The 11733-nt window shown below is 41.2% G+C and overlaps 1 long non-coding RNA gene across 1 annotated transcript; it reads right to left on the bottom strand.

The window, feature by feature from the left end:
- Positions 1 to 1901: 1901 nt before the first annotated feature.
- LOC123507842 lies at positions 1902 to 6605 on the bottom strand. Its single transcript, XR_006675799.1, has 2 exons — positions 6565 to 6605; positions 1902 to 2496 (listed from the first exon to the last, which is right to left on the bottom strand). It is a non-coding gene; the product is annotated as an uncharacterized LOC123507842 (long non-coding RNA).
- Between the last annotated feature and the right edge of the window lie 5128 nt (positions 6606 to 11733).

Genomic DNA, 11733 nt, shown 5'->3' with positions numbered 1-11733 from the left:
AAAATGCCCACGTGTACTGGAAAATTACATAACACAGCTCCCAGTTATTTACTACCACTCCAAGTAAGCATGGTTCAATGCTGGGATTTTCCAAGATTGGTTTCATAATAATTTTTGTGCCAGAAGTCCACAGGTATCAGAGGGAAGAACTGAAATTTAATGATGTAGAGACAACGCTCCTGCACACCTCAACGAAGAAAAATTACAGAGCACTGATGCTAAAATAAAAGTCAAGTTTCTTCCACCAAATACAACAAATGTCATCCAGCCCATGGATCAAGGTGTGATCATGTCACTTAAGGTGACTTTACCAACATTGCTACCTAAAAAGTGATGGTGGTGGAGGAAGAACAAGATTTAAAGGACACAAGGGGGTTGCACAGTTCAAAACATAAAAAATTACAATATAAAATCTGCCAGTTATAATTTTGCTGACTCCTGGAAAGATGTGAAATGCAGAACACTTGCAAACAGCTAGAGAAAACTGATGTTGGACCCAGATTTTGAGGATGATTATTTCCACCAGATTCTACAAAGGGGAGGAGAAACAGGTCCAACGGTTGAGGAGTGTGTGCATGAATGGCTTGAGGAGAGTGACATCGACCCAGGCTACCACCACCAGACACAAGAAGAAATAGAAGAAATATTTGCAGAAGTAACAGGTGTTGTTGAAAGTGAAGAAAGTGATCCAGATGATCATTACACTGATCCAGATGATCATTACACTGTTACACCTGTGCCCAAAAGATCTGAAGTGTGAGAAGCAATTGATAAGTTGCTTCATTTTGTGCCATGCTCTGATGACAATAGTCCAAGTGCACTGCCACAACTTTTTAAGAGAAGAGATAATCTGACAAAATGAGAAACTCAACCAGACCAAGCTGGATAAATACCAACCCCAGCCAGGCCTTTGGGGTACTTGCTTCCAGGTACTGCAGTGCGTGAGTGCTCTTCTGATGTATGCACCGATGGTGGAGTCTTTATACCGCTATGGGCACCAACTTCTTCCATTGAGACTGACTGGGGTTCATAGTTTTGACGTAGGCTTCTGTGCCGAAAGATTTGTCAGTCTGCTGCCTCAATGAAAGAAGTGGTATAAAGACTCCACCATCAGTGCATACATCAGAAGAGCACTGACGCACTGCAGTACCTGGAAGCAAGTAAACCTAGAAATAGAAAGATCAACCCAGGTACTGGTCAACAACTGATTCACAGAAAATTACATCGTCATCTACTGAACTTTCTTCTCATCAGCGCACAAGGAAAACGAACAAATAATAATCGCCAAGAAGAACGTAAAACCAACTGATCCACAAAGAAGACTAAGGCTATAGATATATTATAAAAACAGCCCAGACACCAATAAAGAAACAATGCAGATGTCAAATGTTGTGTATAGGTGGAAACTGTGAAGTCCTGCCACCTATATCAGCATGACGAGAGAGAGAGAATTGTTTTTGTCCCTTATCTTCTCACTCCTTTACTTATTATCTTTTGTCTTCTTCCTTCTCCTCTTGTTTGTTTGTATCTTCCCATTCCTTTTCTTTGCTTTTGTCCTCTTCTTCCTTCTGCTCTTGTTTCTTCCTCCTCTTCCTCCTGCAATAATAGAAAACAGTTAATACATGGAAGCAACAGAGAAAATTTACTATTACTGCTACTGCTACCATGCCTATTTTTCATCTTCCATGGAGCTGCTCTTCTTTTTGGGTGTAGGGTCGAGGGGATAGCCTTTGCAATGTTGTTTTCTCACTTTAGCTGTTGCTGGTTTATCTATTTTTTCCTTTTCTTTCACTATCAACAATTAACTATTTTCTCTATCTTACCTGTTTTAGTTTCTTTTCTCTTATCTTCCAGAAGTCGTACATTTTTGTGTTTTCAGTGTTTCTTGTTTTCTAATTTGAATACCTTTTTTTTTTTTTTTATCAGTAAGTAGTTCCTTCTCTTGTTGCAGTCTTCCTATTCTCTTTCTGTCTTCTCTGTACCCTTGGCAGTACAATAGGAAGTGTGTAGTGTTTAAAGTCCTCCATCTCCTCACCACACACTGCACCTTCCATGTCTCATCCTCAGACTACTCAGTCATGCAAGGGAGGCTGGTTGTTCTTGCCTGGAAGAGGACAGTTTAGGCAGGCAGGTCTATTGTCATACAGATTGTCATATCCTTCCCTATCTCCTTCCTGCACTGCCTATATACCTGTACACTGGTCTTCTGTGCCATCCTTCTGCCACAAACTTGCTCCCAAGTCTCTTCCTGATGTATACTGATCAACATTTTTCTCAAGAATTTTCAAACTGTACATAGATCAAGCATCTGCTCTACATGTTACAGTGCATCTCTCTTCATTGATTCTTACAAAGAAACCACATTCCTTTTCATCTTTGCTCCTTGGTTTTTCCTGGTCTTCATAAACCTCTCATAGAGGTCTGCTTAGCATACCCGTTCCCCCCACCTCAATACCTCTCCTTTTTCCCTTCTTTTTCTTCTTCCTTTTTCTCCTCCTGAAAAAGTATGGATGATTTAATATAAGGAATGAGAAATATGCAGGAAGAAAGAGAGGAAATGGAAATAAATAAAATATATTATGGAATGTTTTTGTTATTACTACTGGTACTATTTCCCGAGAGAGAGAGAGAGAGAGAGAGAGAGAGAGAGTCATTTTTCTATCCCTAACACTTCCCTGCTCACACCACCCCCACCCCCACCATCTCACTGTCTAGCCTTCTGTGTCTGAGGTCTGCAACAAGCACCCCCAAGCTGTCCATCTGCCCTACTTTCAGCTTTCACTTTCCTTCCTGTATTCCTCCATCTTCTTTATATTCCTATCTCTTTTAATCTTTATCTTTTTTTTTATATACATTGCTAGACTGACTCTTCTCACAACATTATGACTTTCTATCAGAGGAATACTAATTGCCTCCAGAGTCTCTTCCTGCTAGGAATGAATGTTTCTAAATGTGGTACTGTGCATTTCATTAGACGCACAGTAGATTGGTCTTCTCTTCCTGTATCGGGTCAGTATAGTTTATAGATGGCTTTCATATGCCAATCAGAGTCCATTATTGACTTGGATGTATATTGGTTAATTCTCATTGAATTTTTACCAGCACAGAGCCATTGTTGTACAAAAGACAGGATTAAAAGGATTAAATAATTCTCAAATTAAGTCATCACAAGGGAGCCCCCCTCCAATGAAGTAATTTGTCCTGCTGCTAAGCAACAAAGGCCATATAGCTGTTATATGTCATTAGTGGGGTTCGAATCGATGCCCCGCAATCTACCACCATCGTGGCAGAATGCAACGCCTTAATCTGCGTGACCAACAAAAGGCAGGAAGTGTGTCATATAATCTACTTAAATGTACAGTTGATGGTGATGCATCCTTTATAATGCCCCTATTTGTTACTCATGTAAGGCTTGAATATGCAGCATCTGTCTGGTATAGCTACTGGTATTGTGAAGGATATGTGCTCAATAGAATCAGTTCATAGACGCTGGCCTAAACAGATAAGGGGCACGAACCAACTCAGCTATTCTCAGACTCAAGAATTTTGATCTTCATTGCAAGGCAGGCTTTTATGACATGACATCATGAAGTATTGGAACATCTTTCAAGGTAATTGTGCCATTTCTCCTAGTGAAGTCTTTATTCAGCCCTCCACTGACAGGACCAGATGATTCAAGACTACATGTCATAAATAGCTGGAAATATGTAGATGCTTTTTTAGTGTTAGAGGAATTGCTCGGTGGAACTCTCTTCCTGCTGACTTATTTGTCGTTTACTCTCTTCCTTCATTTAAAAACAATTTATCAAAACACTGAAGTGACAAAATTTGAGTACATCTAATCTTGTTATCCTCTCCCAGCCTGTCCATCAACTCTCACACACACACACACACACACACACACACACACACACACACACACACTAAAACTCTTTCATCAATAGAAAATGTCAAAGTCTTTCCAATTCTAACTCCTCTCGAGATTTCTGGCATCTAGCCAATAATATCTCTAACAACTTTACTTCTTCGTCTTTCCCTCCTTTACTTCATCCAGATGGCTCAAAGCTGAACTCTTCGCTCAAACCTTTGCTACCAACTCAACTTTGGATGATTCTGGGCATATTCCTCCTACTCCTCCACCCTCTGACTACTTCATCCCTAAAATTAAAATTCTTTATAAAGACGTTTTCCTGGCCCTCTCTGGCCTTGATTCTCGGAAGGCTTACGGTCCGGATGGAGTCCCTCCTGTTGTTCTCAAAACTGTGCTTCCGAACTCGCTCACTGCCTGGTCAAACTCTTTCATCTGTGTCTCTACTTCTATTTATCCTTCTTGCTGGAAGGCTCACATTCAACCTGTCCCTAAAAAGGTGACCACTCCAATCCTTCTAACTACCGCCCTATAGCTTTGATTTCCTGCCTTTCTAAAGCCTTTGAGTCTATCCTTAATAGGAAGATAATGAGGCTCTATGCTCACAACCTTCTCTCTGATTGCCAGTATGGTTTCCGTAAAGGCAGATCTACTGGTGATCTTCTTACTTTCCTAACTGAATCTTGGTCATCCTCTTTAGGGACTTCGGTGAAATGCCTTGACATATCGAAAGCCTTCGATAGAGTCTGGCACAAATCTTTAATTTCTAAACTACCCTCCTACGGATTCTATCCTTCTCTCTGTACCTTCATCTCCAGTTTCCTTTCCGATCGTTCTATTGCTGCTGTAGTAGACGGTCACTGTTCTTCCCTAAAACTATCAACAGTGGTGTTCCACAGGGTTCTGTCCTATCACCCACTCTCTTTCTATTATTCATCAATGATCTCCTAAATCTGACTCAATGCCCTATCCACTCCTATGCTGATGATACCACCTTGCATTATTCAACAGCGTTCAACAGACGCCCAACCCAACAACAATTAAATGCGGAAGGTATTCACAAAGGAGACTGCTTTTGACAAACCACTGGTAATGGAACAGAAAGGGATTATGAAGGAGTTTCAAGTAACTGTGGAGGAGATCAAGAACATGATGGGGAGTTTAGAAGTGAGAAAAGCTGTGGGACCTGATGGGGTATCAGGATGGATTTTAAGAGAATGCAGGGAGCAACTGGCAGAAAAAGTTTGTGAAGTAATTGATGCCTCATTAAGGGAAGGTGTAGTGCCCCAAGACTGGAAAAGAGCTAACATTGTCCCAATCTATAAATCAGGTAACAAGAGAGACCCATTGAACTATAGACCAGTGTCACTTACAAGTGTGGTAGCTAAGATGTGTGAGAGGGTGGTGAAGAATAGATGGACAGACTTCTTGGAGAAAAATGACATACTTTGTGAGTGTCAATTTGGTTTTAGAAAAGGGCGTTCATGCACGACAAACCTGATATGTTACTATTCGAGGGTGATAGATGTAATACAGGAAAGAGATGGTTGGGCTGATGGAATATATCTGGATTTAAAAAAGGCCTTTGATAAGGTACCACACCAGAGACTGATCTGGAAACTTGAAATGGTAGGAGGAGTGCATGGCAGTTTACTAAAATGGATGGAAGACTTTTGGTAGGAAGAGAAATGAGAACAATAATTAAGGACAGACCATCAGAATGGGGATTGGTGGAGAGTGGAGTTCCACAGGGATCAGTGTTGGCACCAGTAATGTTCGCGGTCTACATAAATGACATGGTGGATGGGGTGTCCAGTTATGTGAGCCTATTTGCAGACGATGCAAAATTGTTAAGAAAAGTGAGATGTGACAAAGATTGCGAACTACTCCAGGAAGACTTGGACAGAATATGGAAATGGAGCTGTACATGGCAAATGGAGTTCAACACGACAAAATGCAAGAAAATAGAGTTTGGCAAGAGTGAAAGAAGAATCAGGAGTATGTACAAGATAGGAAATGAAGACATAAAACCAGTCATGAAGAAAAAGACCTTGGGGTGACAATTACCAATGACCTATCGCCAGAGAGACATATAAACAAAATAATTGGAGAAGTATTGAACTTATTGAGGAACATAAGAGTGGCGTTCGTATATTTAGATGAAGAAATGATGAAGAAAATAATTACTGCAATGATAAGACCGAGGCTTGAATATGCAACAATACAGTGGGCTCCGAACTTAAAGAAACACATAAGGAAACTAGAGAAAGTACAGAGGGCTGCAACGAAAATGGTGCCTGACTTAAGAGATTTGACTTATGAAGACAGACTGAAAAGAATGCAACTTCCAACCCTGGAAAACAGAAGAGAAAGGGGAGACCTGATAGCAATATACAGAGTGATGATTGGCATGGAAAAAATGGATAGGGAAGATCTGTGTATGTGGAATGGAAGAATGTCGAGAGGGCATGGGAAAAACTAAAATGGCCACTTATAGGAGAGATGTGAAAAAATATAGCTTCCCTCATAGAAGGGTGGAAGCATGGAATAGTTTAGACGTGGAAGTGGTCAACGCAAGGAATATTCATGATTTTAAGAAAAAGCTGGACATTAATAGATATGGAGACGGGACAACACGAGCATAGCTCTTTTCCCGTATGTTACAATTAGGTAAATACAATTAGGTAAATACACACACACACTTAGCTTTGATAGCTAGGGAGTCAGGGTTGAGGATAGGAGCCTCTGGTAGTGCAGGGGTCTGGCCACACCTGCCACCAGCACAGCTAACACTAGCTGTCCATTGTCTCTATTGGTGTTCTGGTGTTCCAGAAAGAGACTTCAGGCTATACGTCCTCGAAGTTAAGAAGTCTTGCCTCACGTAGGTGGCTTCCATACAACTGCTTGATGCCTGTGTGTGTGGGGATTGGGTGAGGAGGAATGGCAGATGTATTTATTGATTGTATTGAGAGAGAGAGAGAGAGAGAGAGAGAGAGAGAGAGAGAGAGAGAGAGAGAGAGAGAGAGAGAGAGATACAAATTTATGACAATATAAACTATTCCTCCATAATTTTTCCATCTCCCCTCCTTCTCCTCCATCACCATCCCCATCCTTCTATCACTATAACTACTACTCGTCTCCTTCATACTTCCTTGCTTCCTCTTACTTCTTCTACTACTAGTACTGTACACCATCTACACACCTGAAAATACCCGAAAAAGCATGGAAAATAAATATGAACACTGCATTTTGAGCATTTTTTTGCTTCCTCTCCTCTATTTCTCCCCTTCCCCTCCTCACATTATCAGTATACACTTGTGCCTAGAAACACTCAGTCTCCTTGAAAACCTTATTACGCTAATTATGACGAAGAGAACCTGGCAGCGGCTCACCACCTCCTACATTTCTCCTTTCCTCCTCACACTCCTGCCGTCACTATTAATACACACCTGTGCCTAGAAACACTCTGAGACATCTTAAAAACCTTGTACATTATGCTAAATATGACTAAGACAGCCAGGCACTGGCTTTTCTTCTTCATTTCTCCCTTTTCCCTCCTATTCTTCTTTCCTCGCTTGCCTTGCTATATAGAAATTAAGTTGAAAGACAACAAGAGGATGGAAAAACGAAAGGGAGTACAGATTCCAACTTGACCTAACCCCACTCCACCTCTCTATGGGAAAATCAACCATTGCAAAAAGGATTGGAGAGAAATGATGATTAATAAGGAAGAATAAGGAGGTTTAAAATCCGAGGAGGAGGAAAGATTGGAGAGATACAGAACAGGAAGGAGGCGGAGGAAATAGTTGGAGACAGAACAAAACGAAGGAGGACAAGGAATTATGAGAAAAGAAGAAAAAAAGTACATGACAAAGAGAAAACAATCGAAAACACTAAAAATAAATTAATAACACAAACAAATAAAACATACATGAGTTTAAGCAAAGATAACAGCTGGGCGTGGAGCACAAAGTAGGCTACACTTCCCCACGGACAGATACCGCCACCCACCCAGCCTGCCAGTCCCTGTGTAAACCCGGACAGAGTAAGAAGAAACTACATGTCAAGAGGTGGAAGGGAAACACTTAAACAAGTATATACAAATAAAACATGCAAAAAAAAGCACGACAAATGAAAAATCACCTAACATTCCTACGTAAAGGTTGCGACACATTCACTCACCACCAAGGAATATACAAGTATCCTTGCTCATCACTCGCCAACCTCCTTCAAGGCATTGCTGGCGGAGTGGAGGTGCGGTGTGTGACACTATGCCTGTGACTGACTGCCTCGCACCTGTGTTATCTTTGGCCACACTAATGTATGGCAGAATGCATGGGGTTTTCCTCACCATAGTAAGCACGCCCACCAGTTGTTAGTCAGTCAGAGTGTGTAGGTAATGCATCATTAATAGTCTTGTAAGTCATTACTTGGCCAATGTTTCAAGCAACACACCGCTTCTCGTGCGATCAGCGAGGTTAAGCAACGTTGGGTCTGGTTAGTACTTGGATGGGTGATCTGACCGCCTGGGAACACTGCATGTTGCTCATGGCATTCTGACGGTGGGTCGCCAGATTTGCCATGGTCATGAGTCACCGACAAGACAACCATAAGCAAACCGCCTCGCACGCTCAAGGCAAGGGCATAATGTTATCACCCTGTACTTGCACTTTTGATTTAAGTAATTACTACGAATTTCACATTTCTTCTGGTGGTGTAGAGGAGTGAGTCGCGGTGAGGTAGGTAATGTCTCATTGAGAATGTGAAGCGGTCACACGGTATCAACACCCGCGCGTCCGTCTCTCTCTCTCTCTCTCTCTCTGTCATGCGTAACAAATATGAAGAATTGCCGCGCAGCAGTTTTCACTTTCCACCACCAAGTACCAACCTTGCACGGCCACCTGCTATGACACCGGACTGCTCTGCTGACACTTCACCCGCCACACCGCAACCCACTTCTTTCTCATCACCACCGAAAGAAAACGTGGAATTTGCAGTATTCACTTCAATAAAGAGTGAAAGAGCAGGCTGACATGAACATACCATGCGTGTGGAAGTGTGCGCGGTGGAGGTAATAAGGAGGTGGGAAGAAGCACTTCAAAATTTAATAAGTGACATATCAAGACGACTAATGATGCCATACACACACTCACAATGACATCTGATGGCTGTGCTTGTCCTGGAGTGGATATCAGTCCCACACACAACCATACACCAGCCTGACCAAAGATAACACACCCACCACCGTCCATCAGAGACTGCCAGGCCCAGTAACACGAGGTAAACTCACACACACACACACAACACTACTTCACGCTGCCACGCACACTACATGTCACCTTTATCTCCCTCCCCTGGCCTTGTCGCCTCCACTCATTCTCCTCACGCCCTCCCCAGTACCTCATTCACCACCTCATATCACCTCAACCCCTCACTTCACCTGCAATGCCTCGAATTTCGCTGTTTTTCTGACACCCTGACACCTGCCACCGGCCGTCAGCTGAGTCCTTCTGTCATGGCTAACGTGACGGCGTGGCTAAAAAAACTTGAAAAAAGACGCGATTCTCAAAGGACGGGCACTGCAGAGACAGATATTATACTGTAAAAATAAATATAACTGCATTATTTCTTTTCTTGTCTCTTATATCAAAATTTCTATACAATGCTGAATGTCAAGTCATCAGTTGCCAGCTGTCAGCCAAAACAACACATGCAAGCTGCCGGGTAACTTCAGTATCCATCAAACACGCAGTTATCCTACCTACATTGCTGACTGTCTGCAATATAACACACATCTGTTAAGAAGAATGTACGTAACTTGTGGGTAAATGATAAATAAAGACAAGGTAGATTAAATTACACACATTTTACCATAATTCTTACTACTACTACTACTACTACTACTACTACTACTAGTCTACTACATAATATTGTTCTGACACTAATCTTATGCACTAATTTTTCACCTATAAACTATAAATGTCACAGCCTTCTAATCTCCATGTACCGTATTTACTGACCATGTACTGCTGATAGTTAAAATATGGTTCTGTAATAGCAGTAGCAGTAATAGTACTAGTAGTAGTAATAGTAGCTGTAGCATCCATCAAAGACGTAGTCGCCTTTGTTACATTGAAAAGTACTCACCAGAGTGAATACGAGAATCAAGACACTAAAAACAAAAGCCTTTGCGATAAAAGGATCGCTCCTTTTTAATGCACTGCCCAGAAGCCTGCGTGACTCACAAGAACAGTCTTCAAAGTTAAAAAATGAATCATGACAAATTCTCATGAACAATACCTAACCAATAGGGTGTATCAAAAAAAAAAAATTTCCGATATTTTTTTGGCAACACCCGCCAAAACTTGCTAAATGGTGAGAAAATACACGTGTTAAAATTTGAAAGCTCTACGATAATGGGAATGCATCGCGCATTTAGGTCAAAGTTTGTGAAATTAGGGAAAAAACACATATTTTTGGAAAACTGCTATAAAGTTCATTATGTCATTTTGAACTTTGCAATACCTGCTAAAATACAATTTTGAGTCCTCTTATATCAGTAAAAAAGTTTCAGTCAAATCAGACAAGTGCAATGCATCGCGCATTGCACATCAATATTGTTAATTTCAGCAGAATTTGTGTAATTTCCCTTCTCACACATAAATGAATTTCATTAGTTTTCATGCAAAACATGTTATTTGATGAGATTAATTCTTATTTCTGAATGAGAACTGGCTCTTTGCATACTTTACTGCATTTTTTTTTTTTTTTTTTTTTTTTATTTATTTATTTTTTTTAGTAATTTGCAGTGAAGCATCCCAGGACTCACCATGAGGAGGTGGCAGTGTCGAGTCCCACCCTATGCTCCATCCCAACCACGCAACCATTACTGATGGAATTTACAAAACTGACTTAAACTGAGACTTCGTGTTGAATTGTGGCATTGCTGCCCTTGATTTTAGTTTGTTCTGAATGAACCCTTCTCTGTTGCTCTGCCCGCAAACAGATGAAGAAGCCTCTGTCACGAGCTTGATGTGACGCTCAACACTTTGAGTGTGACAGGGCAATTTTGGACATTCAAAGCTGAAGTTCTTGGTAGTGATCATTTCTTTGATTTCATTTGATGATATAGATACAGTCAGTGGTGGCTCTGAACGACATGTATCATTCCAGTTGATAAGATCAATATAGCTGCTTGCATTGATGTTCAGCTTAGGAACTCTGAATGTTCGGATGCGTCCAGTTGGTGCTTTTTCTTCCCTGCTTCTAAGGATCCTTCTCCATGCAAGTTCTTTGTATGCATCATTTGTCCCAGATATCATTGCAACGAGGACAGCTTCATGGTGAGCACCATAAGCATTCCGCTCAATAACGGGAATAACTACATCTCTGACTTGCAATGGTAGTTTTTGACATCTACTTATTGTCTCAAAAGTGTGCAAAGGTGCGTATGTAATGTCACTGTGGCATTTAATTTTGAACCACATTGGTGTATAGACCAGCATAATGAATTGTACTACTAGTGTCAAATTGTTTGATGGATTTTCTGTTGAAACATATAATCGCAGTGCTCTAGATGCAGTTGTCAGCCAGCGAGTGAGCCATTTTCCCAGGTTTTTGTGATGCCAGTGATTGTTCACATGAACCTGAAGACACAGCCTGATACATTAGCAGCAGGTACTTCTGATCTGACGACAAGTCTGAGATGTATTCTTGGTTGATATCAATAGCATCGGCCGAAATTGGCTCAAAGTCAATAACAGGGAGGTTTTCAAAATCTGTTTCATAAAGTGCTGTTCCGATTGGTCCTGTAAATTGACGAGGACCGCTAGTCTTTCCATCCAAATGAATTAATAGATGTCTTA

The sequence above is a fragment of the Portunus trituberculatus genome, chromosome 23 (assembly GCF_017591435.1).
Source record: "Portunus trituberculatus isolate SZX2019 chromosome 23, ASM1759143v1, whole genome shotgun sequence".
Taxonomy (NCBI): domain Eukaryota; kingdom Metazoa; phylum Arthropoda; class Malacostraca; order Decapoda; family Portunidae; genus Portunus; species Portunus trituberculatus.
The sequence above is the reverse complement of the archived record's forward strand: the minus strand, read 5'-3'. Positions and strand labels throughout refer to the sequence as shown.